Source organism: Schistocerca gregaria, chromosome 2, assembly GCF_023897955.1.
Source record: "Schistocerca gregaria isolate iqSchGreg1 chromosome 2, iqSchGreg1.2, whole genome shotgun sequence".
Lineage (NCBI taxonomy): Eukaryota > Metazoa > Arthropoda > Insecta > Orthoptera > Acrididae > Schistocerca > Schistocerca gregaria.
Window position 1 is genome coordinate 967,720,280 of NC_064921.1, and position 22,456 is coordinate 967,742,735.

Below are 22,456 nucleotides of genomic sequence, written 5' to 3' on the forward strand. Positions count from 1 at the left end.
GTATCTCTCCGTTTTGGGTGCTGCATGCGCGTGCATTTAACAAACGTGCATGCGATGTACTAGTTCTTGGGAAACGAATAGAATCGTTATACGTGTCAGTCTTTAGGTATAGATATAAGTAATCGAACACGGCTTAATCCTGCTTCGTAGATTGCTTTCCACAAGACGCACTTGCCAGTATCATTGGCCGGTGGCCCGACATGCAGTTTGTCCTGTTGCATGGCTTACTTTCAGAGACTCGCTAGTTTATCGTAATGCTTGGTTGTCGCGAAAGTGAAAAGTAGGGCCTGTCAGGGATTTGAACCCGGGACCTCCTGCACCCAAAGCAGGAATCATACCCCTAGACCAACAGGCCGCACAACGAAGCAGGTGTGCACCCCGCCACCTACTGATATCTTGGCGAACTTGCTAGTCGCAGCATCCAATATGGACCATATTCTCAAAGAGGTTTCTTAATCCGACTCCAACAACATGAGCTGTGCTGAGGACCAGTGTATGTGAAGGCTGAAAGAGCTGCTTGAGTTGTGTGACAGTATGTCGATCGTGTGAAGTGCAAATGTTATCGTGTCACACACCATCCGCCCACTACGTAGCGTTGTGTGACATCACGCACTTTTCGACAGTACTCTGTGTCCATAGCTGTTTTCATAGCTAGGCTGCTTCCAGCACAAAGCATCCACCATACGAAAGTGGCTGTTCTGCGATTTTGATTTCCTGACCCTTAGACATCATTTCATGTACGAATACTGGCAAGAATTCTCGCTACATTCCAAGTTGCTCCCTCCACTTTCAGCCTACTTGGATGATTCATTAGCACGCAAACACTTCCTGAGGACGCTACATGTAATAAATCGCAGCTTATAGGTTTAATGCCATGATGCTGCTCAATTCCAGTCCGCGAGGGCACCCGGTTCCATGGTGTAATGGTTAGCACTCTGGACTTTGAATCCAGCGATCCGAGTTCGAGTCTCCGTGGAAACTGACTCTGTGTTTTGCGATCGTTTCTAGAAATGTGTACGAGCTGGTAGTTGGAATTGTATGACCAGAATTTTAGCTAGGATCATGTAATGCAAATTGTTAATAGCAGTCCACACGTGAATGGGGAACGCTCCAAATGCTTATGCTTTTGCTACTAGGATTAATAACGGAACGTAAGGGGTTCAACTGCGAGAAGACGACCTCAGCTGAGGGTCCCAGTATCTCTCCGTTTTGGGTGCTGCATGCGCGTGCATTTAACAAACGTGCATGCGATGTACTAGTTCTTGGGAAACGAATAGAATCGTTATACGTGTCAGTCTTTAGGTATAGATATAAGTAATCGAACACTGCTTAATCCTGCTTCGTAGATTGCTTTCCACAAGACGCACTTGCCAGTATCATTGGCCGGTGGCCTGACATGCAGTTTGTCCTGTTGCATGGCTTACTTTCAGAGACTCGCTAGTTTATCGTAATGCTTGATTGTCGCGAAAGTGAAAAGTAGGGCCTGTCAGGGATTTGAACCCGGGACCTCCTGCACCCAAAGCAGGAATCATACCCCTAGACCAACAGGCCGCACAACGAAGCAGGTGTGCACCCCGCCACCTACTGATATCTTGCCGAACTTGCTAGTCGCAGCATCCAATATGGACCATATTCTCAAAGAGGTTTCTTAATCCGACTCCAACAACATGAGCTGTGCTGAGGACCAGTGTATGTGAAGGCTGAAAGAGCTGCTTGAGTTGTGTGACAGTATGTCGATCGTGTGAAGTGCAAATGTTATCGTGTCACGCACCATCCGCCCACTACGTAGCGTTGTGTGACAGCACGCACTTTTCGACAGTACTCTGTGTCCATAGCTGTTTCCATAGCTAGGCTGCTTCCAGCACAAAGCATCCACCATACGAAAGTGGCTGTTCTGTGATTTTGATTTCCTGACCCTTAGACATCATTTCATGTACGAATACTGGCAAGAATTCTCGCTACATTCCAAGTTGCTCCCTCCACTTTCAGCCTACTTGGATGATTCATTAGCACGCAAACACTTCCTGAGGACGCTACATGTAATAAATCGCAGCTTATAGGTTTAATGCCATGATGCTGCTCAATTCCAGTCCGCGAGGGCACCCGGTTCCATGGTGTAATGGTTAGCACTCTGTACTTTGAATCCAGCGATCCGAGTTCGAGTCTCGGTGGAACCTGAATCTGTGTTTTGCGATCGTTTCTAGAAATGTGTACGAGCTGGTAGTTGGAATTGTATGACCAGAATTTTAGCTAGGATCATGTAATGCAAATTGTTAATAGCAGTCCACACGTGAATGGGGAACGCTCCAAATGCTTATGCTTTTGCTACTAGGATTCATAACGGAACGTAAGGGGTTCAACAGCGAGAAGACGACCTTAGCTGAGGGTCCCAGTATCTCTCCGTTTTGGGTGCTGCATGCGCGTGCATTTAACAAACGTGCATGCGATGTACTAGTTCTTCGGAATAGAATCGTTATACCTGTCAGTCTTTAGGTATAGATATAAGTAATCGAACACGGCTTAATCCTGCTTCGTAGATTGCTTTCCACAAGACGCACTTGCCAGTATCATTGGCCGGTGGCCTGACATGCAGTTTGTCCTGTTGCATGGCTTACTTTCAGAGACTCGCTAGTTTATCGTAATGCTTGGTTGTCGCGAAAGTGAAAAGTAGGGCCTGTGCGGGATTTGAACCCGGCACCTCCTGCACCCAAAGCAGGAATCATACCCCTAGACCAACAGGCCGCACAACGAAGCAGGTGTGCACCCCGCCACCTACTGATATCTTGCCGAACTTGCTAGTCGCAGCATCCAATATGGACCATATTCTCAAAGAGGTTTCTTAATCAGACTCCAACAACATGAGCTGTGCTGAGGACCAGTGTATGTGAAGGCTGAAAGAGCTGCTTGAGTTGTGTGACAGTATGTCGATCGTGTGAAGTGCAAATGTTATCGTGTCACGCACCATCCGCCCACTACGTAGCGTTGTGTGACAGCACGCACTTTTCAACAGTACTCTGTGTCCATAGCTGTTTCCATAGCTAGGCTGCTTCCAGCACAAAGCATCCACCTTACGAAAGTGGCTGTTCTGCGATTTTGATTTCCTGACCCTTAGACATCATTTTATGAAGGAATACTGGCAAGAATTCTCGCTACATTCCAAGTTGCTCCCTCCACTTTCAGCCTACTTGGATGATTCATTAGCACGCAAACACTTCCTGAGGACGCTACATGTAATAAATCGCAGCTTATAGGTTTAATGCCATGATGCTGCTCAATTCCAGTCCGCGAGGGCACCCGGTTCCATGGTGTAATGGTTAGCACTCTGTACTTTGAATCCAGCGATCCGAGTTCGAGTCTCGGTGGAACCTGAATCTGTGTTTTGCGATCGTTTCTAGAAATGTGTACGAGCTGGTAGTTGGAATTGTATATCCTGAATTTTAGCTAGGATCATGTAATGCAAATTGCTAATAGCAGTCCACACGTGAATGGGGAACGCTCCAAATGCTTATGCTTTTGCTACTAGGATTAATAACGGAACGTAAGGGGTTCAACTGCGAGAAGACGACCTCAGCTGAGGGTCAACGTATCTCTCCGTTTTGGGTGCTGCATGCGCGTGCATTTAACAAACGTGCATGCGATGTACTAGTTCTTGGGAAACGAATAGAATCGTTATACATGTCAGTCTTTAGGTATAGATATAAGTAATCGAACACGGCTTAATCCTGCTTCGTAGATTGCTTTCCACAAGACGCACTTGCCAGTATCATTGGCCGGTGGCCCGACATGCAGTTTGTCCTGTTGCATGGCTTACTTTCAGAGACTCGCTAGTTTATCGTAATGCTTGGTTGTCGCGAAAGTGAAAAGTAGGGCCTGTCCGGGATTTGAACCCGGGACCTCCTGCACCCAAAGCAGGAATCATAACCCTAGACCAACAGGCCGCACAACGAAGCAGGTGTGCACCCCGCCACCTACTGATATCTTGGCGAACTTGCTAGTCGCAGCATCTAATATGGACCATATTCTCAAAGAGGTTTCTTAATCCGACTCCAACAACATGAGCTGTGCTGAGGACCAGTGTATGTGAAGGCTGAAAGAGCTGCTTGAGTTGTGTGACAGTATGTCGATCGTGTGAAGTGCAAATGTTATCGTGTCACGCACCATCCGCCCACTACGTAGCGTTGTGTGACAGCACGCACTTTTCGACAGTACTCTGTGTCCATAGCTGTTTTCATAGCTAGGCTGCTTCCAGCACAAAGCATCCACCATACGAAAGTGGCTGTTCCGCGATTTTGATTACCTGACCCTTAGACAGCATTTCATGTACGAATACTGGCAAGAATTCTCGCTACATTCCAAGTTGCTCCCTCCACTTTCAGCCTACTTGGATGATTCATTAGCACGCAAACACTTCCTGAGGACGCTACATGTAATAAATCGCAGCTTATAGGTTTAATGTCATGATGCTGCTCAATTCCAGTCCGCGAGGGCACCCGGTTCCATGGTGTAATGGTTAGCACTCTGGACTTTGAATCCAGCGATCCGAGTTCGAGTCTCGGTGGAACCTGAATCTGTGTTTTGCGATCGTTTCTAGAAATGTGTACGAGCTGGTAGCTGGAATTGTATATCCAGAAATTTAGCTAGGATCATGTAATGCAAATTGTTAATAGCAGTCCACACGTGAATGGGGAACGCTCCAAATGCTTATGCTTTTGCTACTAGGATTAATAACGGAACGTAAGGGGTTCAACTGCGAGAAGACGACCTCAGCTGAGGGTCCCAGTATCTCTCCGTTTTGGGTGCTGCATGCGCGTGCATTTAACAAACGTGCATGCGATGTACTAGTTCTTGGGAAACGAATAGAATCGTTATACGTGTCAGTCTTTAGGTATAGATATAAGTAATCGAACACGGCTTAATCCTGCTTCGTAGATTGCTATCCACGAGACGCACTTGCCAGTATCATTGGCCGGTGGCCCGACATGCAGTTTGTCCTGTTGCATGGCTTACTTTCAGAGACTCGCTAGTTTATCGTAATGCTTGGTTGTCGCGAAAGTGAAAAGTAGGGCCTGTCAGGGATTTGAACCCGGGACCTCCTGCACCCAAAGCAGGAATCATACCCCTAGACCAACAGGCCGCACAACGAAGCAGGTGTGCACCCCGCCACCTACTGATATCTTGGCGAACTTGCTAGTCGCAGCATCCAATATGGACCATATTCTCAAAGAGGTTTCTTAATCCGACTCCAACAACATGAGCTGTGCTGAGGACCAGTGTATGTGAAGGCTGAAAGAGCTGCTTGATTTGTGTGACAGTATGTCGATCGTGTGAAGTGCAAATGTTATCGTGTCACACACCATCCGCCCACTACGTAGCGTTGTGTGACAGCACGCACTTTTCGACAGTACTCTGTGTCCATAGCTGTTTCCAGCACAAAGCATCCACCATACGAAAGTGGCTGTTCTGCGATTTTGATTTCCTGACCCTTAGACATCATTTCATGTACGAATACTGGCAAGAATTCTCGCTACATTCCAAGTTGCTCCCTCCACTTTCAGCCTACTTGGATGATTCATTAGCACGCAAACACTTCCTGAGGACGCTACATGTAATAAATCGCAGCTTATAGGTTTAATGCCATGATGCTGCTCAATTCCAGTCCGCGAGGGCACCCGGTTCCATGGTGTAATGGTTAGCACTCTGTACTTTGAATCCAGCGATCCGAGTTCGAGTCTCGGTGGAAACTGACTCTGCGTTTTGCGATCGTTTCTAGAAATGTGTACGAGCTGGTAGTTGGAATTGTATAACCAGAATTTTAGCTAGGACCATGTAATGCAAATTGTTAATAGCAGTCCACACGTGAATGGGGAACGCTCCAAATGCTTATGCTTTTGCTACTAGGATTAATAACGGAACGTAAGGGGTTCAACTGCGAGAAGACGACCTCAGCTGAGGGTCCCAGTATCTCTCCGTTTTGGGTGCTGCATGCGCGTGCATTTAACAAACGTGCATGCGATGTACTAGTTCTTGGGAAACGAATAGAATCGTTATACGTGTCAGTCTTTAGGTATAGATATAAGTAATCGAACACTGCTTAATCCTGCTTCGTAGATTGCTTTCCACAAGACGCACTTGCCAGTATCATTGGCCGGTGGCCTGACATGGAGTTTGTCCTGTTGCATGGCTTACTTTCAGAGACTCGCTAGTTTATCGTAATGCTTGGTTGTCGCGAAAGTGAAAAGTAGGGCCTGTCAGGGATTTGAACCCGGGACCTCCTGCACCCAAAGCAGGAATCATACCCCTAGACCAACAGGCCGCACAACGAAGCAGGTGTGCACCCCGCCACCTACTGATATCTTGGCGAACTTGCTAGTCGCAGCATCCAATATGGACCATATTCTCAAAGAGGTTTCTTAATCCGACTCCAACAACATGAGCTGTGCTGAGGACCAGTGTATGTGAAGGCTGAAAGAGCTGCTTGAGTTGTGTGACAGTATGTCGATCGTGTGAAGTGCAAATGTTATCGTGTCACGCACCATCCGCCCACTACGTAGCGTTGTGTGACAGCACGCACTTTTCGACAGTACTCTGTGTCCATAGCTGTTTCCATAGCTAGGCTGCTTCCAGCACAAAGCATCCACCATACGAAAGTGGCTGTTCTGTGATTTTGATTTCCTGACCCTTAGACATCATTTCATGTACGAATACTGGCAAGAATTCTCGCTACATTCCAAGTTGCTCCCTCCACTTTCAGCCTACTTGGATGATTCATTAGCACGCAAACACTTCCTGAGGACGCTACATGTAATAAATCGCAGCTTATAGGTTTAATGCCATGATGCTGCTCAATTCCAGTCCGCGAGGGCACCCGGTTCCGTGGTGTAATGGTTAGCACTCTGTACTTTGAATCCAGCGATCCGAGTTCGAGTCTCGGTGGAACCTGAATCTGTGTTTTGCGATCGTTTCTAGAAATGTGTACGAGCTGGTAGTTGGAATTGTATGACCAGAATTTTAGCTAGGATCATGTAATGCAAATTGTTAATAGCAGTCCACACGTGAATGGGGAACGCTCCAAATGCTTATGCTTTTGCTACTAGGATTCATAACGGAACGTAAGGGGTTCAACTGCGAGAAGACGACCTTAGCTGAGGGTCCCAGTATCTCTCCGTTTTGGGTGCTACATGCGCGTGCATTTAACAAACGTGCATGCGATGTACTAGTTCTTGGGAAACGAATAGATTCGTTATACGTGTCAGTCTTTAGGTATAGATATAAGTAATCGAACACGGCTTAATCCTGCTTCGTAGATTGCTTTCCACAAGACGCACTTGCCAGTATCATTGGCCGGTGGCCCGACATGCAGTTTGTCCTGTTGCATGGCTTACTTTCAGAGACTCGCTAGTTTATCGTAATGCTTGGTTGTCGCGAAAGTGAAAAGTAGGGCCTGTCCGGGATTTGAACCCAGGACCTCCTGCACCCAAAGCAGGAATCATACCCCTAGACCAACAGGCCGCACAACGAAGCAGGTGTGCACCCCGCCACCTACTGATATCTTGCCGCACTTGCTAGTTGCAGCATCCAATATGGACCATATTCTCAAAGAGGTTTCTTAATCCGACACCAACAACATGAGCTGTGTGAGGACCAGTGTATGTGAAGGCTGAAAGAGCTGCTTGATTTGTGTGACAGTATGTCGATCGTGTGAAGTGCAAATGTTATCGTGTCACGCACCATCCGCCCACTACGTAGCGTTGTGTGACAGCTCGCACTTTTCGACAGTACTCTGTGTCCATAGCTGTTTTCATAGCTAGGCTGCTTCCAGCACAAAGCATCCACCATACGAAAGTGGCTGTTCCGCGATATTGATTTCCTGACCCTTGGACATCATTTCATGTACGAATACTGGCAAGAATTCTCGCTACATTCCAAGTTGCACCCTCCACTTTCAGCCTACTTGGATGCTTCATTAGCACGCAAACACTTCCAGAGGACGCTACATGTAATAAATCGCAGCTTATAGGTTTAATGTCATGATGCTGCTCAATTTAAGTCAGCTAGGGCCACCCGGTTGCTTGGTGTAATGGTTAGCATTCCGGACTTTGAATCCAGCGATCCGAGTTCGAGTCTCGGTGGAAACTGAATCTGTGTTTTGCGATCGTTTCTAGAAATGTGTACGAGCTGGTAGTTGGAATTGTATAACCAGAATTTTAGCTAGGATCATGTAATGCAAATTGTTAATAGCAGTCCACACGTGAATGGGGAACGCTCCAAATGCTTATGCTTTTGCTACTAGGATTAATAACGGAACGTAAGGGGTTCAACTGCGAGAAGACGACCTCAGCTGAGGGTCCCAGTATCTCTCCGTTTTGGGTGCTGCATGCGCGTGCATTTAACAAACGTGCATGCGATGTACTAGTTCTTGGGAAACGAATAGAATCGTTATACGTGTCAGTCTTTAGGTATAGATATAAGTAATCGAACACGGCTTAATCCTGCTTCGTAGATTGCTTTCCACAAGACGCACTTGCCAGTATCATTGGCCGGTGGCCCGACATGCAGTTTGTCCTGTTGCATGGCTTACTTTCAGAGACTCGCTAGTTTATCGTAATGCTTGGTTGTCGCGAAAGTGAAAAGTAGGGCCTGTGCGGGATTTGAACCCGGGACCTCCTGCACCCAAAGCAGGAATCATACCCCTAGACCAACAGGCCGCACAACGAAGCAGGTGTGCACCCCGCCACCTACTGATATCTTGGCGAACTTGCTAGTCGCAGCATCCAATATGGACCATATTCTCAAAGAGGTTTCTTAATCCGACTCCAACAACATGAGCTGTGCTGAGGACCAGTGTATGTGAAGGCTGAAAGAGCTGCTTGAGTTGTGTGACAGTATGTCGATCGTGTGAAGTGCAAATGTTATCGTGTCACGCACCATCCGCCCACTACGTAGCGTTGTGTGACATCACGCACTTTTCGACAGTACTCTGTGTCCATAGCTGTTTTCATAGCTAGGCTGCTTCCAGCACAAAGCATCCACCATACGAAAGTGGCTGTTCTGCGATTTTGATTTCCTGACCCTTAGACATCATTTCATGTACGAATACTGGCAAGAATTCTCGCTACATTCCAAGTTGCTCCCTCCACTTTCAGCCTACTTGGATGATTCATTAGCACGCAAACACTTCCTGAGGACGCTACATGTAATAAATCGCAGCTTATAGGTTTAATGTCATGATGCTGCTCAATTCCAGTCCGCGAGGGCACCCGGTTCCATGGTGTAATGGTTAGCACTCTGGACTTTGATACCAGCGATCCGAGTTCGAGTCTCCGTGGAAACTGACTCTGTGTTTTGCGATCGTTTCTAGAAATGTGTACGAGCTGGTAGTTGGAATTGTATGACCAGAATTTTAGCTAGGATCATGTAATGCAAATTGTTAATAGCAGTCCACACGTGAATGGGGAACGCTCCAAATGCTTATGCTTTTGCTACTAGGATTAATAACGGAACGTAAGGGGTTCAACTGCGAGAAGACGACCTCAGCTGAGGGTCCCAGTATCTCTCCGTTTTGGGTGCTGCATGCGCGTGCATTTAACAAACGTGCATGCGATGTACTAGTTCTTGGGAAACGAATAGAATCGTTATACGTGTCAGTCTTTAGGTATAGATATAAGTAATCGAACACTGCTTAATCCTGCTTCGTAGATTGCTTTCCACAAGACGCACTTGCCAGTATCATTGGCCGGTGGCCTGACATGCAGTTTGTCCTGTTGCATGGCTTACTTTCAGAGACTCGCTAGTTTATCGTAATGCTTGGTTGTCGCGAAAGTGAAAAGTAGGGCCTGTCAGGGATTTGAACCCGGGACCTCCTGCACCCAAAGCAGGAATCATACCCCTAGACCAACAGGCCGCACAACGAAGCAGGTGTGCACCCCGCCACCTACTGATATCTTGGCGAACTTGCTAGTCGCAGCATCCAATATGGACCATATTCTCAAAGAGGTTTCTTAATCCGACTCCAACAACATGAGCTGTGCTGAGGACCAGTGTATGTGAAGGCTGAAAGAGCTGCTTGAGTTGTGTGACAGTATGTCGATCGTGTGAAGTGCAAATGTTATCGTGTCACGCACCATCCGCCCACTACGTAGCGTTGTGTGACAGCACGCACTTTTCGACAGTACTCTGTGTCCATAGCTGTTTCCATAGCTAGGCTGCTTCCAGCACAAAGCATCCACCATACGAAAGTGGCTGTTCTGTGATTTTGATTTCCTGACCCTTAGACATCATTTCATGTACGAATACTGGCAAGAATTCTCGCTACATTCCAAGTTGCTCCCTCCACTTTCAGCCTACTTGGATGATTCATTAGCACGCAAACACTTCCTGAGGACGCTACATGTAATAAATCGCAGCTTATAGGTTTAATGCCATGATGCTGCTCAATTCCAGTCCGCGAGGGCACCCGGTTCCATGGTGTAATGGTTAGCACTCTGTACTTTGAATCCAGCGATCAGAGTTCGAGTCTCGGTGGAACCTGAATCTGTGTTTTGCGATCGTTTCTAGAAATGTGTACGAGCTGGTAGTTGGAATTGTATGACCAGAATTTTAGCTAGGATCATGTAATGCAAATTGTTAATAGCAGTCCACACGTGAATGGGGAACGCTCCAAATGCTTATGCTTTTGCTACTAGGATTCATAACGGAACGTAAGGGGTTCAACTGCGAGAAGACGACCTTAGCTGAGGGTCCCAGTATCTCTCCGTTTTGGGTGCTACATGCGCGTGCATTTAACAAACGTGCATGCGATGTACTAGTTCTTCGGAATAGAATCGTTATACCTGTCAGTCTTTAGGTATAGATATAAGTAATCGAACACGGCTTAATCCTGCTTCGTAGATTGCTTTCCACAAGACGCACTTGCCAGTATCATTGGCCGGTGGCCCGACATGCAGTTTGTCCTGTTGCATGGCTTACTTTCAGAGACTCGCTAGTTTATCGTAATGCTTGGTTGTCGCGAAAGTGAAAAGTAGGGCCTGTCCGGGATTTGAACCCGGGACCTCCTGCACCCAAAGCAGGAATCATACCCCTACACCAACAGGCCGCACAACGAAGCAGGTGTGCACCCCGCCACCTACTGATATCTTGCCGCACTTGCTAGTTGCAGCATCCAATATGGACCATATTCTCAAAGAGGTTTCTTAATCCGACACCAACAACATGAGCTGTGCTGAGGACCAGTGTATGTGAAGGCTGAAAGAGCTGCTTGATTTGTGTGACAGTATGTCGATCGTGTGAAGTGCAAATGTTATCGTGTCACGCACCATCCGCCCACTACGTAGCGTTGTGTGACAGCACGCACTTTTCGACAGTACTCTGTGTCCATAGCTGTTTTCATAGCTAGGCTGCTTCCAGCACAAAGCATCCACCATACGAAAGTGGCTGTTCCGCGATTTTGATTTCCTGACCCTTGGACATCATTTCATGTACGAATACTGGCAAGAATTCTCGCTACATTCCAAGTTGCATCCTCCACTTTCAGCCTACTTGGATGCTTCATTAGCACGCAAACAGTTCCAGAGGACGCTACATGTAATAAATCGCAGCTTATAGGTTTAATGTCATGATGCTGCTCAATTTAAGTCAGCTAGGGGCACCCGGTTGCTTGGTGTAATGGTTAGCATTCCGGACTTTGAATCCAGCGATCCGAGTTCGAGTCTCGGTGGAAACTGAATCTGTGTTTTGCGATCGTTTCTAGAAATGTGTACGAGCTGGTAGTTGGAATTGTATAACCAGAATTTTAGCTAGGATCATGTAATGCAAATTGTTAATAGCAGTCCACACGTGAATGGGGAACGCTCCAAATGCTTATTCTTTTGCTACTAGGATTAATAACGGAACGTAAGGGGTTCAACTGCGAGAAGACGACCTCAGCTGAGGGTCCCAGTATCTCTCCGTTTTGGGTGCTGCATGCGCGTGCATTTAACAAACGTGCATGCGATGTACTAGTTCTTGGGAAACGAATAGAATCGTTATACGTGTCAGTCTTTAGGTATAGATATAAGTAATCGAACACGGCTTAATCCTGCTTCGTAGATTGCTTTCCACAAGACGCACTTGCCAGTATCATTGGCCGGTGGCCCGACATGCAGTTTGTCCTGTTGCATGGCTTACTTTCAGAGACTCGCTAGTTTATCGTAATGCTTGGTTGTCGCGAAAGTGAAAAGTAGGGCCTGTGCGGGATTTGAACCCGGGACCTCCTGCACCCAAAGCAGGAATCATACCCCTAGACCAACAGGCCGCACAACGAAGCAGGTGTGCACCCCGCCACCTACTGATATCTTGGCGAACTTGCTAGTCGCAGCATCCAATATGGACCATATTCTCAAAGAGGTTTCTTAATCCGACTCCAACAACATGAGCTGTGCTGATGACCAGTGTATGTGAAGGCTGAAAGAGCTGCTTTAGTTGTGTGACAGTATGTCGATCGTGTGAAGTGCAAATGTTATCGTGTCACGCACCATCCGCCCACTACGTAGCGTTGTGTGACAGCACGCACTTTTCGACAGTACTCTGTGTCCATAGCTGTTTCCATAGCTAGGCTGCTTCCAGCACAAAGCATCCACCATACGAAAGTGGCTGTTCTGTGATTTTGATTTCCTGACCCTTAGACATCATTTCATGTACGAATACTGGCAAGAATTCTCGCTACATTCCAAGTTGCTCCCTCCACTTTCAGCCTACTTGGATGATTCATTAGCACGCAAACACTTCCTGAGGACGCTACATGTAATAAATCGCAGCTTATAGGTTTAATGCCATGATGCTGCTCAATTCCAGTCCGCGAGGGCACCCGGTTCCATGGTGTAATGGTTAGCACTCTGTACTTTGAATCCAGCGATCCGAGTTCGAGTCTCGGTGGAACCTGAATCTGTGTTTTGCGATCGTTTCTAGAAATGTGTACGAGCTGGTAGTTGGAATTGTATGACCAGAATTTTAGCTAGGATCATGTAATGCAAATTGTTAATAGCAGTCCACACGTGAATGGGGAACGCTCCAAATGCTTATGCTTTTGCTACTAGGATTCATAACGGAACGTAAGGGGTTCAACTGCGAGAAGACGACCTTAGCTGAGGGTCCCAGTATCTCTCCGTTTTGGGTGCTACATGCGCGTGCATTTAACAAACGTGCATGCGATGTACTAGTTCTTGGGAAACGAATAGATTCGTTATACGTGTCAGTCTTTAGGTATAGATATAAGTAATCGAACACGGCTTAATCCTGCTTCGTAGATTGCTTTCCACAAGACGCACTTGCCAGTATCATTGGCCGGTGGCCCGACATGCAGTTTGTCCTGTTGCATGGCTTACTTTCAGAGACTCGCTAGTTTATCGTAATGCTTGGTTGTCGCGAAAGTGAAAAGTAGGGCCTGTCCGGGATTTGAACCCGGGACCTCCTGCACCCAAAGCAGGAACCATACCCCAAGACCAACAAGCGGCACAACGAAGCAGGTGTGCACCCCGCCACCTACTGATATCTTGCCGCACTTGCTAGTTCCAGCATCCAATATGGACCATATTCTCAAAGAGGTTTCTTAATCCGACACCAACAACATGAGCTGTGCTGAGGACCAGTGTATGTGAAGGCTGAAAGAGCTGCTTCAGTTGTGTGACAGTATGTCGATCGTGTGAAGTGCAAATGTTATCGTGTCACGCACCATCCGCCCACTACGTAGCGTTGTGTGACAGCACGCACTTTTCGACAGTACTCTGTGTCCATAGCTGTTTTCATAGCTAGGCTGCTTCCAGCACAAAGCATCCACCATACGAAAGTGGCTGTTCTGCGATTTTGATTTCCTGACCCTTAGACATCATTTCATGTACGAATACAGGCAAGAATTCTCGCTACATTCCAAGTTGCTCCCTCCACTTTCAGCCTACTTGGATGAATCATTAGCACGCAAACACTTCCTGAGGACGCTACATGTAATAAATCGCAGCTTATAGGTTTAATGCCATGATGCTGCTCAATTCCAGTCCGCGAGGACACCCGGTTCCATGGTGTAATGGTTAGCACTCTGGACTTTGAATCCAGCGATCCGATTTCGAGTCTCGGTGGAACCTGAATCTGTGTTTTGCGATCGTTTCTAGAAATGTGTACGAGCTGGTAGTTAGAATTGTATATCCTGAATTTTAGCTAGGATCATGTAATGCAAATTGTTAATAGCAGTCCACACGTGAATGGGGAACGCTCCAAATGCTTATGCTTTCGCTACTAGGATTAATAACGGAACGTAAAGGTTTCAACTGCGAGAAGACGACCTCAGCTGAGGGTCCCAGTATCTCTCCGTTTTGGGTGCTGCATGCGCGTGCATTTAACAAACGTGCATGCGATGTACTAGTTCTTGGGAAACGAATAGATTCGTTATACGTGTCAGTCTTTAGGTATAGATATAAGTAATCGAACACGGCTTAATCCTGCTTCGTAGATTGCTTTCCACAAGACGCACTTGCCAGTATCATTGGCCGGTGGCCCGACATGCAGTTTGTCCTGTTGCATGGCTTACTTTCAGAGACTCGCTAGTTTATCGTAGTGCTTGGTTGTCGCGAAAGTGAAGAGTAGGGCCTGTCCGGGATTTGAACCCGGGACCTCCTGCACCCAAAGCAGGAATCATACCCCTAGACCAACAGGCCGCACAACGAAGCAGGTGTGCACCCCGCCACCTACTGATATCTTGCCGCACTTGCTAGTTGCAGCATCCAATATGGACCATATTCTCAAAGAGGTTTCTTAATCCGACACCAACAACATGAGCTGTGCTGAGGACCAGTGTATGTGAAGGCTGAAAGAGCTGCTTGATTTGTGTGACAGTATGTCGATCGTGTGAAGTGCAAATGTTATCGTGTCACGCACCATCCGCCCACTACGTAGCGTTGTGTGACAGCACGCACTTTTCGACAGTACTCTGTGTCCATAGCTGTTTTCATAGCTAGGCTGCTTCCAGCACAAAGCATCCACCATACGAAAGTGGCTGTTCCGCGATTTTGATTTCCTGACCCTTAGACATCATTTCATGTACGAATACTGGCAAGAATTCTCGCTACATTCCAAGTTGCTCCCTCCACTTTCAGCCTACTTGGATGATTCATTAGCACGCAAACACTTCCTGAGGACGCTACATGTAATAAATCGCAGCTTATAGGTTTCATGTCATGATGCTGCTCAATTCCAGTCCACGAGGGCACCCGGTTACATGGTGTAATGGTTAGCACTCTGGACTTTGAATACAGCGATCCGAGTTCGAGTCTCGGTGGAACATGACTCTGTGTTTTGCGATCGTTTCTAGAAATGTGTACGAGCTGGTAGTTGGAATTGTATATCCAGAAATTTAGCTAGGATCATGTAATGCAAATTGTTAATAGCAGTCCACACGTGAATGGGGAACGCTCCAAATGCTTATGCTTTCGCTACTAGGATTAATAACGGAACGTAAAGGGTTCAACTGCGAGAAGACGACCTCAGCTGAGGGTCCCAGTATCTCTCCGTTTTGGGTGCTGCATGCGCGTGCATTTAACAAACGTGCATGCGATGTACTAGTTCTTGGGAAACGAATAGATTCGTTATACGTGTCAGTCTTTAGGTATAGATATAAGTAATCGAACACGGCTTAATCCTGCTTCGTAGATTGCTTTCCACAAGACGCACTTGCCAGTATCATTGGCCGGTGGCCCGACATGCAGTTTGTCCTGTTGCATGGCTTACTTTCAGAGACTCGCTAGTTTATCGTAGTGCTTGGTTGTCGCGAAAGTGAAGAGTAGGGCCTGTCCGGGATTTGAACCCGGGACCTCCTGCACCCAAAGCAGGAATCATACCCCTAGACCAACAGGCCGCACAACGAAGCAGGTGTGCACCCCGCCACCTACTGATATCTTGCCGCACTTGCTAGTTGCAGCATCCAATATGGACCATATTCTCAAAGAGGTTTCTTAATCCGACACCAACAACATGAGCTGTGCTGAGGACCAGTGTATGTGAAGGCTGAAAGAGCTGCTTGATTTGTGTGACAGTATGTCGATCGTGTGAAGTGCAAATGTTATCGTGTCACGCACCATCCGCCCACTACGTAGCGTTGTGTGACAGCACGCACTTTTCGACAGTACTCTGTGTCCATAGCTGTTTTCATAGCTAGGCTGCTTCCAGCACAAAGCATCCACCATACGAAAGTGGCTGTTCCGCGATTTTGATTTCCTGACCCTTAGACATCATTTCATGTACGAATACTGGCAAGAATTCTCGCTACATTCCAAGTTGCTCCCTCCACTTTCAGCCTACTTGGATGATTCATTAGCACGCAAACACTTCCTGAGGACGCTACATGTAATAAATCGCAGCTTATAGGTTTCATGTCATGATGCTGCTCAATTCCAGTCCACGAGGGCACCCGGTTACATGGTGTAATGGTTAGCACTCTGGACTTTGAATACAGCGATCCGAGTTCGAGTCTCGGTGGAACATGACTCTGTGTTTTGCGATCGTTTCTAGAAATGTGTACGAGCTGGTAGTTGGAATTGTATATCCAGAAATTTAGCTAGGATCATGTAATGCAAATTGTTAATAGCAGTCCACACGTGAATGGGGAACGCTCCAAATGCTTATGCTTTCGCTACTAGGATTAATAACGGAACGTAAAGGGTTCAACTGCGAGAAGACGACCTCAGCTGAGGGTCCCAGTATCTCTCCGTTTTGGGTGCTGCATGCGCGTGCATTTAACAAACGTGCATGCGATGTACTAGTTCTTGGGAAACGAATAGATTCGTTATACGTGTCAGTCTTTAGGTATAGATATAAGTAATCGAACACGGCTTAATCCTGCTTCGTAGATTGCTTTCCACAAGACGCACTTGCCAGTATCATTGGCCGGTGGCCCGACATGCAGTTTGTCCTGTTGCATGGCTTACTTTCAGAGACTCGCTAGTTTATCGTAATGCTTGGTTGTCGCGAAAGTGAAGAGTAGGGCCTGTCCGGGATTTGAACCCGGGACCTCCTGCACCCAAAGCAGGAATCATACCCCTAGACCAACAGGCCGCACAACGAAGCAGGTGTGCACCCCGCCACCTACTGATATCTTGCCGCACTTGCTAGTTGCAGCATCCAATATGGACCATATTCTCAAAGAGGTTTCTTAATCCGACACCAACAACATGAGCTGTGCTGAGGACCAGTGTATGTGAAGGCTGAAAGAGCTGCTTGATTTGTGTGACAGTATGTCGATCGTGTGAAGTGCAAATGTTATCGTGTCACGCACCATCCGCCCACTACGTAGCGTTGTGTGACAGCACGCACTTTTCGACAGTACTCTGTGTCCATAGCTGTTTTCATAGCTAGGCTGCTTCCAGCACAAAGCATCCACCATACGAAAGTGGCTGTTCCGCGATTTTGATTTCCTGACCCTTAGACATCATTTCATGTACGAATACTGGCTAGAATTCTCGCTACATTCCAAGTTGCTCCCTCCACTTTCAGCCTACTTGGATGATTCATTAGCACGCAAACACTTCCTGAGGACGCTACATGTAATAAATCGCAGCTTATAGGTTTAATGTCATGATGCTGCTCAATTCCAGTCCGCGAGGGCACCCGGATCCATGGTGTAATGGTTAGCACTCTGGACTTTGAATACAGCGATCCGAGTTCGAGTCTCGGTGGAACATGACTCTGTGTTTTGCGATCGTTTCTAGAAATGTGTACGAGCTGGTAGTTGGAATTGTATATCCAGAAATTTAGCTAGGATCATGTAATGCAAATTGTTAATAGCAGTCCACACGTGAATGGGGAACGCTCCAAATGCTTATGCTTTCGCTACTAGGATTAATAACGGAACGTAAAGGGTTCAACTGCGAGAAGACGACCTCAGCTGAGGGTCCCAGTATCTCTCCGTTTTGGGTGCTGCATGCGCGTGCATTTAACAAACGTGCATGCGATGTACTAGTTCTTGGGAAACGAATAGAATCGTTATACGTGTCAGTCTTTAGGTATAGATATAAGTAATCGAACACGGCTTAATCCTGCTTCGTAGATTGCTTTCCACAAGACGCACTTGCCAGTATCATTGGCCGGTGGCCCGACATGCAGTTTGTCCTGTTGCATGGCTTACTTTCAGAGACTCGCTAGTTTATCGTAATGCTTGGTTGTCGCGAAAGTGAAAAGTAGGGCCTGTCAGGGATTTGAACCCGGGACCTCCTGCACCCAAAGCAGGAATCATACCCCTAGACCAACTGGCCGCACAACGAAGCAGGTGTGCACCCCGCCACCTACTGATATCTTGCCGAACTTGCTAGTCGCAGCATCCAATATGGACCATATTCTCAAAGAGGTTTCTTAATCCGACTCCAACAACATGAGCTGTGCTGAGGACCAGTGTATGTGAAGGCTGAAAGAGCTGATTGAGTTGTGTGACAGTATGTCGATCGTGTGAAGTGCAAATGTTATCGTGTCACGCACCATCCGCCCACTACGTAGCGTTATGTGACAGCACGCACTTTTCGACAGTACTCTGTGTCCATAGCTGTTTCCATAGCTAGGCTGCTTCCAGCACAAAACATCCACCATACGAAAGTGGCTGTTCTGCGATTTTGATTTCCTGACCCTTAGACATCATTTCATGTACGAATACTGGCAAGAATTCTCGCTACATTCCAAGTTGCTCCCTCCACTTTCAGCCTACTTGGATGATTCATTAGCACGCAAACACTTCCTGAGGACGCTACATGTAATAAATCGCAGCTTATAGGTTTAATGCCATGATGCTGCTCAATTCCAGTCCGCGAGGGCACCCGGTTCCATGGTGTAATGGTTAGCACTCTGTACTTTGAATCCAGCGATCCGAGTTCGAGTCTCGGTGGAACCTGAATCTGTGTTTTGCGATCGTTTCTAGAAATGTGTACGAGCTGGTAGTTGGAATTGTATGACCAGAATTTTAGCTAGGATCATGTAATGCAAATTGTTAATAGCAGTCCACACGTGAATGGGGAACGCTCCAAATGCTTATGCTTTTGCTACTAGGATTCATAACGGAACGTAAGGGGTTCAACTGCGAGAAGACGACCTTAGCTGAGGGTCCCAGTATCTCTCCGTTTTGGGTGCTACATGCGCGTGCATTTAACAAACGTGCATGCGATGTACTAGTTCTTGGGAAACGAATAGATTCGTTATACCTGTCAGTCTATAGGTATAGATATAAGTAATCGAACACGGCTTAATCCTGCTTCGTAGATTGCTTTCCACAAGACGCACTTGCCAGTATCATTGGCCGGTGGCCCGACATGCAGTTTGTCCTGTTGCATGGCTTACTTTCAGAGACTCGCTAGTTTATCGTAATGCTTGGTTGTCGCGAAAGTGAAAAGTAGGGCCTGTCCGCGATTTGAACCCGGGACCTCCTGCACCCAAAGCAGGAACCATACCCCTAGACCAACAGGCGGCACAACGAAGCAGGTGTGCACCCCGCCACCTACTGATATCTTGCCGCACTTGCTAGTTCCAGCATCCAATATGGACCATATTCTCAAAGAGGTTTCTTAATCCGACACCAACAACATGAGCTGTGCTGAGGACCAGTGTATGTGAAGGCTGAAAGAGCTGCTTGATTTGTGTGACAGTATGTCGATCGTGTGAAGTGCAAATGTTATCGTGTCACGCACCATCCGCCCACTACGTAGCGTTGTGTGACAGCACGCACTTTTCGACAGTACTCTGTGTCCATAGCTGTTTTCATAGCTAGGCTGCTTCCAGCACAAAGCATCCACCATACGAAAGTGGCTGTTCCGCGATTTTGATTTCCTGACCCTTGGACATCATTTCATGTACGAATACTGGCAAGAATTCTCGCTACATTCCAAGTTGCACCCTCCACTTTCAGCCTACTTGGATGCTTCATTAGCACGCAAACACTTCCAGAGGACGCTACATGTAATAAATCGCAGCTTATAGGTTTAATGTCATGATGCTGCTCAATTTAAGTCAGCTAGGGCCACCCGGTTGCTTGGTGTAATGGTTAGCATTCCGGACTTTGAATCCAGCGATCCGAGTTCGAGTCTCGGTGGAAACTGAATCTGTGTTTTGCGATCGTTTCTAGAAATGTGTACGAGCTGGTAGTTGGAATTGTATAACCAGAATTTTAGCTAGGATCATGTAATGCAAATTGTTAATAGCAGTCCACACGTGAATGGGGAACGCTCCAAATGCTTATGCTTTTGCTACTAGGATTAATAACGGAACGTAAGGGGTTCAACTGCGAGAAGACGACCTCAGCTGAGGGTCCCAGTATCTCTCCGTTTTGGGTGCTGCATGCGCGTGCATTTAACAAACGTGCATGCGATGTACTAGTTCTTGGGAAACGAATAGAATCGTTATACGTGTCAGTCTTTAGGTATAGATATAAGTAATCGAACACGGCTTAATCCTGCTTCGTAGATTGCTTTCCACAAGACGCACTTGCCAGTATCATTGGCAGGTGGCCCGACATGCAGTTTGTCCTGTTGCATGGCTTACTTTCAGAGACTCGCTAGTTTATCGTAATGCTTGGTTGTCGCGAAAGTGAAAAGTAGGGCCTGTCAGGGATTTGAACCCGGGACCTCCTGCACCCAAAGCAGGAATCATACCCCTAGACCAACAGGCCGCACAACGAAGCAGGTGTGCACCCCGCCACCTACTGATATCTTGCCGAACTTGCTAGTCGCAGCATCCAATATGGAGCATATTCTCAAAGAGGTTTCTTAATCCGACTCCAACAACATGAGCTGTGCTGAGGACCAGTGTATGTGAAGGCTGAAAGAGCTGCTTGAGTTGTGTGACAGTATGTCGATCGTGTGAAGTGCAAATGTTATCGTGTCACGCACCATCCGCCCACTACGTAGCGTTGTGTGACATCACGCACTTTTCGACAGTACTCTGTGTCCATAGCTGTTTTCATAGCTAGGCTGCTTCCAGCACAAAGCATCCACCATACGAAAGTGGCTGTTCTGCGATTTTGATTTCCTGACCCTTAGACATCATTTCATGTACGAATACTGGCAAGAATTCTCGCTACATTCCAAGTTGCTCCCTCCACTTTCAGCCTACTTGGATGATTCATTAGCACGCAAACACTTCCTGAGGACGCTACATGTAATAAATCGCAGCTTATAGGTTTAATGTCATGATGCTGCTCAATTCCAGTCCGCGAGGGCACCCGGTTCCATGGTGTAATGGTTAGCACTCTGGACTTTGAATCCAGCGATCCGAGTTCGAGTCTCGGTGGAAACTGACTCTGTGTTTTGCGATCGTTTCTAGAAATGTGTACGAGCTGGTAGTTGGAATTGTATGACCAGAATTTTAGCTAGGATCATGTAATGCAAATTGTTAATAGCAGTCCACACGTGAATGGGGAACGCTCCAAAATCTTATGCTTTTGCTACTAGGATTCATAACGGAACGTAAGGGGTTCAACTGCGAGAAGACGACCTTAGCTGAGTGTCCCAGTATCTCTCCGTTTTGGGTGCTGCATGCGCGTACATTTAACAGACGTGCATGCGATGTACTAGTTCTTGGGAAACGAATAGATTCGTTATACGTGTCAGTCTTTAGGTATAGATATAAGTAATCGAACACGGCTTAATCCTGCTTCGTAGATTGCTTTCCACAAGACGCACTTGCCAGTATCATTGGCCGGTGGCCCGACATGCAGTTTGTCCTGTTGCATGGCTTACTTTCAGAGACTCGCTAGTTTATCGTAATGCTTGGTTGTCGCGAAAGTGAAAAGTAGGGCCTGTCCGGGATTTGAACCCGGGACCTCCTGCACCCAAAACAGGAATCATACCCATAGACCAACAGGCCGCACAAGGAAGCAGGTGTGCACCCCGCCACCTACTGATATCTTGCCGCACTTGCTAGTCGCAGCATCCAATATTGACCATATTCTCAAAGAGGTTTCTTAATCCGACACCAACAACATGAGCTGTGCTGAGGACCAGTGTATGTGAAGGCTGAAAGAGCTGCTTGATTTGTGTGACAGTATGTCGATCGTGTGAAGTGCAAATGTTATCGTGTCACGCACCATCCGCCCACTACGTAGCGTTGTGTGACAGCACGCACTTTTCGACAGTACTCTGTGTCCATAGCTGTTTTCATAGCTAGGCTGCTTCCAGCACAAAGCATCCACCGTACGAAAGTGGCTGTTCCGCGATTTTGATTTCCTGACCCTTAGACATCATTTCATGTACGAATACTGGCAAGAATTCTCGCTACATTCCAAGTTGCTCCCTCCACTTTCAGCCTACTTGGATGATTCATTAGCACGCAAACACTTAATGAGGACGCTACATGTAATAAATCGCAGCTTATAGGTTTAATGTCATGATGCTGCTCAATTCCAGTCCGCGAGGGCACCCGGTTCCATGGTGTAATGGTTAGCACTCTGGACTTTGAATACAGC

At 47.0% G+C, this 22,456-nt stretch overlaps 25 non-coding genes across 25 annotated transcripts; 9 read left to right on the forward strand and 16 right to left on the reverse strand.

The window, feature by feature from the left end:
• Window positions 1-283: 283 nt before the first annotated feature.
• Trnap-ugg (transfer RNA proline (anticodon UGG)) lies at window positions 284-355 on the reverse strand. The gene has a single exon. It is a non-coding gene; the product is annotated as a tRNA-Pro (tRNA).
• A 1,124-nt stretch (window positions 356-1,479) lies between these two features.
• On the reverse strand, window positions 1,480-1,551 carry Trnap-ugg (transfer RNA proline (anticodon UGG)). The gene has a single exon. It is a non-coding gene; the product is annotated as a tRNA-Pro (tRNA).
• Window positions 1,552-2,105: 554 nt separating this feature from the next.
• On the forward strand, window positions 2,106-2,177 carry Trnaq-uug (transfer RNA glutamine (anticodon UUG)). The gene has a single exon. It is a non-coding gene; the product is annotated as a tRNA-Gln (tRNA).
• Window positions 2,178-2,670: 493 nt separating this feature from the next.
• Window positions 2,671-2,742, reverse strand: Trnap-ugg (transfer RNA proline (anticodon UGG)). Its single transcript has one exon. It is a non-coding gene; the product is annotated as a tRNA-Pro (tRNA).
• A 554-nt stretch (window positions 2,743-3,296) lies between these two features.
• Window positions 3,297-3,368, forward strand: Trnaq-uug (transfer RNA glutamine (anticodon UUG)). Its single transcript has one exon. It is a non-coding gene; the product is annotated as a tRNA-Gln (tRNA).
• Window positions 3,369-3,866: 498 nt separating this feature from the next.
• Trnap-ugg (transfer RNA proline (anticodon UGG)) lies at window positions 3,867-3,938 on the reverse strand. The gene has a single exon. It is a non-coding gene; the product is annotated as a tRNA-Pro (tRNA).
• A 554-nt stretch (window positions 3,939-4,492) lies between these two features.
• Trnaq-uug (transfer RNA glutamine (anticodon UUG)) lies at window positions 4,493-4,564 on the forward strand. The gene has a single exon. It is a non-coding gene; the product is annotated as a tRNA-Gln (tRNA).
• A 498-nt stretch (window positions 4,565-5,062) lies between these two features.
• On the reverse strand, window positions 5,063-5,134 carry Trnap-ugg (transfer RNA proline (anticodon UGG)). Its single transcript has one exon. It is a non-coding gene; the product is annotated as a tRNA-Pro (tRNA).
• A 1,107-nt stretch (window positions 5,135-6,241) lies between these two features.
• On the reverse strand, window positions 6,242-6,313 carry Trnap-ugg (transfer RNA proline (anticodon UGG)). Its single transcript has one exon. It is a non-coding gene; the product is annotated as a tRNA-Pro (tRNA).
• Window positions 6,314-6,867: 554 nt separating this feature from the next.
• Window positions 6,868-6,939, forward strand: Trnaq-uug (transfer RNA glutamine (anticodon UUG)). Its single transcript has one exon. It is a non-coding gene; the product is annotated as a tRNA-Gln (tRNA).
• Window positions 6,940-7,437: 498 nt separating this feature from the next.
• Trnap-ugg (transfer RNA proline (anticodon UGG)) lies at window positions 7,438-7,509 on the reverse strand. The gene has a single exon. It is a non-coding gene; the product is annotated as a tRNA-Pro (tRNA).
• A 1,124-nt stretch (window positions 7,510-8,633) lies between these two features.
• On the reverse strand, window positions 8,634-8,705 carry Trnap-ugg (transfer RNA proline (anticodon UGG)). Its single transcript has one exon. It is a non-coding gene; the product is annotated as a tRNA-Pro (tRNA).
• Window positions 8,706-9,829: 1,124 nt separating this feature from the next.
• Trnap-ugg (transfer RNA proline (anticodon UGG)) lies at window positions 9,830-9,901 on the reverse strand. Its single transcript has one exon. It is a non-coding gene; the product is annotated as a tRNA-Pro (tRNA).
• A 554-nt stretch (window positions 9,902-10,455) lies between these two features.
• Trnaq-uug (transfer RNA glutamine (anticodon UUG)) lies at window positions 10,456-10,527 on the forward strand. The gene has a single exon. It is a non-coding gene; the product is annotated as a tRNA-Gln (tRNA).
• A 493-nt stretch (window positions 10,528-11,020) lies between these two features.
• Window positions 11,021-11,092, reverse strand: Trnap-ugg (transfer RNA proline (anticodon UGG)). Its single transcript has one exon. It is a non-coding gene; the product is annotated as a tRNA-Pro (tRNA).
• A 1,125-nt stretch (window positions 11,093-12,217) lies between these two features.
• Window positions 12,218-12,289, reverse strand: Trnap-ugg (transfer RNA proline (anticodon UGG)). The gene has a single exon. It is a non-coding gene; the product is annotated as a tRNA-Pro (tRNA).
• Window positions 12,290-12,843: 554 nt separating this feature from the next.
• Trnaq-uug (transfer RNA glutamine (anticodon UUG)) lies at window positions 12,844-12,915 on the forward strand. The gene has a single exon. It is a non-coding gene; the product is annotated as a tRNA-Gln (tRNA).
• A 1,124-nt stretch (window positions 12,916-14,039) lies between these two features.
• On the forward strand, window positions 14,040-14,111 carry Trnaq-uug (transfer RNA glutamine (anticodon UUG)). The gene has a single exon. It is a non-coding gene; the product is annotated as a tRNA-Gln (tRNA).
• Window positions 14,112-14,609: 498 nt separating this feature from the next.
• On the reverse strand, window positions 14,610-14,681 carry Trnap-ugg (transfer RNA proline (anticodon UGG)). Its single transcript has one exon. It is a non-coding gene; the product is annotated as a tRNA-Pro (tRNA).
• A 1,124-nt stretch (window positions 14,682-15,805) lies between these two features.
• Window positions 15,806-15,877, reverse strand: Trnap-ugg (transfer RNA proline (anticodon UGG)). Its single transcript has one exon. It is a non-coding gene; the product is annotated as a tRNA-Pro (tRNA).
• A 1,124-nt stretch (window positions 15,878-17,001) lies between these two features.
• On the reverse strand, window positions 17,002-17,073 carry Trnap-ugg (transfer RNA proline (anticodon UGG)). The gene has a single exon. It is a non-coding gene; the product is annotated as a tRNA-Pro (tRNA).
• A 1,750-nt stretch (window positions 17,074-18,823) lies between these two features.
• Trnaq-uug (transfer RNA glutamine (anticodon UUG)) lies at window positions 18,824-18,895 on the forward strand. Its single transcript has one exon. It is a non-coding gene; the product is annotated as a tRNA-Gln (tRNA).
• A 1,695-nt stretch (window positions 18,896-20,590) lies between these two features.
• Trnap-ugg (transfer RNA proline (anticodon UGG)) lies at window positions 20,591-20,662 on the reverse strand. Its single transcript has one exon. It is a non-coding gene; the product is annotated as a tRNA-Pro (tRNA).
• A 554-nt stretch (window positions 20,663-21,216) lies between these two features.
• Window positions 21,217-21,288, forward strand: Trnaq-uug (transfer RNA glutamine (anticodon UUG)). The gene has a single exon. It is a non-coding gene; the product is annotated as a tRNA-Gln (tRNA).
• A 498-nt stretch (window positions 21,289-21,786) lies between these two features.
• On the reverse strand, window positions 21,787-21,858 carry Trnap-ugg (transfer RNA proline (anticodon UGG)). The gene has a single exon. It is a non-coding gene; the product is annotated as a tRNA-Pro (tRNA).
• Window positions 21,859-22,456: the final 598 nt, after the last annotated feature.